Source organism: Mastigoproctus giganteus, chromosome 5 (assembly GCF_048544385.1).
Source record: "Mastigoproctus giganteus isolate SK-2022 chromosome 5, ASM4854438v1, whole genome shotgun sequence".
NCBI lineage: Eukaryota > Metazoa > Arthropoda > Arachnida > Uropygi > Thelyphonidae > Mastigoproctus > Mastigoproctus giganteus.
Window position 1 is genome coordinate 8,704,121 of NC_143579.1, and position 4,002 is coordinate 8,708,122.

The window sequence follows — 4,002 nt, forward strand, 5'->3', positions numbered from 1 at the left end:
GTGCAGACGGTCTGCAAGAGTTGCTGATGGCATCTTGTCAATGATATACAGGATTTTTTCTAGCAGGGATAAGGAGGTGATTATTCCCTTGTATAAGGCAATGCATGCCACAAGTTGAGTACTGTATACAGGTCTGGAGGTCTCATTTTAATAAGGATGTAGAGCTGTTGGAACTAGTACAGAGAACGGCAAAAGATTAGTGAATAGAATGAAGGGTTGCTCTTACGAAGAAAAGCTTTAGTTTTGCAGATTGCAGTGTCTGGAGACTAGGCACCTGTGAATTGATCTGATTGACGTGTATAAAGCCTTGAATGGTTTGAACATCACCTGAGAGGGCATAAATTCAAATTGTGGAAAGACAGTTGTAAGGTAGATGTGCCGAAGTTTGCCTTTAGCCTGCTGGCTAAAGGCAAACTTTGGGGAGTTGATTGGTGGAACAGACTTCCATCTTTTTTTGTGGAAGTTGATAACCTAAATAAATTTAAGGCTGAGCTGGACAGGTATTTGGAACGAACGGAGGGGCAAAATAGGAGCGTTTTTTTTGGCTAATGCTGCATAAGCTTGCTTTCTTGCATCATATGCCTCTACTAATGCTAATGTGTGGTTTTCAAGATTGTTACAGTTAAATTTAAATAGGAACTCTTAGCAATTCAGAGGCATATTATTTTAGCACTATTTAGAATTTGTATACAGTGTCTAATGCAATGCAAGTCTTGTCTGGGTTCTTGCCTCTAGATTTCTATGTGGCTTACTGTGCTTCCTTAGCCGTAGACAGTATTTAGCAGTGCAGTAGCACACGCTCTTTGAGTAGACCCGGGTTCAAGCTCCCTGAATGCTAAATACGGTCGATGTGGTAGAGAATGGACCAGCGTGCCAGATTATGGTCCATTTCCCTCAGCATGAATTGTTGAGGAGGCTGTAGTGGGTTGATAATGGCTGCCGTTTACCTTTTTACTCTGCTTTTTGTTACTTTTTGAGTTAAGGGAGTTACATAGGAATTTATGGAGATTACTTGTAGTGTAGTAGTACAGCGAAATAAGGAAAAAAAGGATTATGAATCGGACGCAGGAGCTCTGGCAAGAAAGATGGGATTCCAGTAATACTGGTGTAGTAACTAAGTTATTTATACCTAGGGTATCATTTGCCTCCGATAATAAGGTTAATACTTGGTTCTTTCCTGCAATGGAAACGTCGTATTTGCTGATGGGACATGGTTCCTTGAATCTTAAATTGTCTTATTTTGGCCTGGCAACAGATCCTTACTATTTCTGCTCATGTGAAGAATCATGGAATCACATTTTGCATGACAGTTTAATTTACGAACAATTTAGATTGCAATTAAAAAGAGTAATTCCGGAACAGTCCAGTGGCAATGAATATGTGTGTCTGCTTAGGAGGCAAAGATTTCATGCCTTGCAAAATTTTGTTAAAAATGTTTTTACTAAAAGAAGAAGAAAAATGTCAAGGTTAGTATTAACCATTGAATGAGACTTGCTGTGTGTTTTTATTTATTTTTATTTTGAGTGTCTGTGTGTGTGTGTGTGTTTTTTTTATCTATTTATTTTTCAGGGTGTGTTTTTTTGTGTGTGGGGGGGGGGTTTGTTCTTCCCTCATCGGAGCTGTCTGCAGGTTTTGTTTTTTGTGTGTGTTTGGCGCTAAGAGAGTTGTCAGTGCAGGAATTGAATGCAGCAGTCCTGCTAGTTCCTGTTGCCAGGGATGAGCACTGGGGGAGGCAGTTAACCATGGGGGTGGCTGCTCCCTGGTGGCAGAATGGTCTGTTCATTAAACACTCAGGCCATTTATAGGCGACAAGGATTTTATTTTTTTTTTATCTTATAATCGTATACAGGTGAAGATAGGCGTAAGCCTGGGTGCCATCGTCTACAAGATTATATATATACTCTACTATACTATACTATGGCAGGGATCTCTTCTTCCAGTCACATAGCTTCCTGAAGAGCTGTTGTGGCCACCAACAAAATCCTCCAACTGCATCGATCATATGCTATACGAGCGGCATCGCAAAATGTCACGTCCAAAAGTTCATTGATCCCATCCTTCTACCTAGTTGCAGGTCTTCTTTAACAGCAGTTTTTGGAGTTGGTTTTGTTATGGTCTCTCTGTGGCCGTTAATCATAAGAAGAGTCATCATGCATCCCACGAGATGCTCTTGAAGAGGAAAGGTAACTACAGCAGAGCCCTGTTTAGTGCCCCCATTATTATTATTATTTTGTAATCTTCAGCGAGGTGTCACATTATCCCTCTTCCTCTCTCAATCTCTAGCTAATAATGACCAATATATTAATGATTTTTGAATTTTCTTAAACATGTTTTCATGGTGGTTTGTACAGGCTTAGTCCCAATGAATAAATTTTAAATTATAGCCAAATAAAATGTTAAGTATTTACGCTATGCTGTAACATAGGCAAACAATCAGGTGACCGTTGATGGCAGGGGTAAGAAGGTGATTATCCCTTTGTGGGTGCGGGATTTGTGTATTATAGTACACACACAGAATGGCTGATCCAGGTGTTGTTTGTTCCCTGGTGGCGAAATGGCCTGACACAACACTTTTTTCAGGCATGTTTTGCAGAGGTTCTGAGCTATCACAGGAGTAATAAAGAAATGGGCTTATGTCTAGGAGCCGTCTGCGCGGTAGCATAGTGGTATCCTCACCATCCTCCCCACACCGGGTGGAAAAGGCTTGGGTTCGAATCTCGTCGATGACGCGAGGAACTTTAATGGGCTTTTTTTTTTTAACTCAGTGGCCGAGTTAGTCGGTATCAGGCGTAGATGTCAAGGTTTTTTCCCCCAGAAACTGGGGTTTTTCGTCCAGCAAACAGATAAATCGACCATAGAACACACGCAATTAACACACATAAGACACACCATGGAGGATAAGTTTAATTATTTGGGTGGCCTAAATATAATAGTTTTTTTTTTTCCTTCTAGGAGCCACCCTTCATACTAGGACACATATATGCATATGTACAGAAGGGCTACAGCATATATAAGAGTATGTATATAAATTGATTAATATGTATCTTGAGAATGTATATACAGTCGTGTGTTAATAAATGAAAAAAAAATGTATAAGATCATGGTTGGGCCACATCTTGAGTGCTGTATGCAGGTCTGGAGGCCGCACTTTGGGAAGAATGTGTATCTGATGGAGCAGGTGCAGAGGGGGTGACCGGATTGGTGGGGGGAGGAGTGCTTTTGCCCGGAGGATTTCAGTTGTGTAAATTATACCTCAACCACATCTCACCTTTGGGGAGATGTGGTTGAGGTGCTTAAAGCCTGAGATCACCTGAATAATCACCTGAGAGGGCATAAATTCAAATTGAGGAAGGACAGATGTAGGATAGACGTGAGGAAATTTGCCTTTAGCCAGCGAGTGGTTGGTTGGTGGAACAGACTTCCATCCCTTGTCGTGGAAGTTGATAGCCTACATAAGTTTAAGGCTCAGCTGGACAGGTATTTCGAACGAACAGAGGGGTGAAGTGGAAGTGGTTATTTTTTATTTATTTATTATTATTATTTTTTTTGGCTGATGCTGCATAAGCTTGCTTTCTTGCATTAAATGCCTCTACTAATGCTAAAGCCTTGAATGAATTGGGCAAATTGAATGTTAATGGTATTCTTCCGTTTGTCGAGACTACACATGTGGGGAGGGGGTTTATGGGTTCGGGTTGATGAGTGATGGTTGAAGAATGGATGTGCGGAAGTTTGCCTTCAGCTAGCGAGTGGTTGATTGTTGGAAAAGAAACTCCATCCGTTGTTGTGGAAGTTTATAAGTGGAATAAATTCAAGGGAGAACTAAACAAATTCTTGGAGGATAGATTGGGGAACTGTGTTTTTTTTTTTTTTTTTCTGCTGATGTTATATATGTTTACTTTCTTGCATCATTTGCCATTACTACTACTACAAATTTAGAAACATTTTCCAAAACAGCTACCGCCATTAGTGACTTATTTCAATATTAGTATAGAGGTCGCCTAA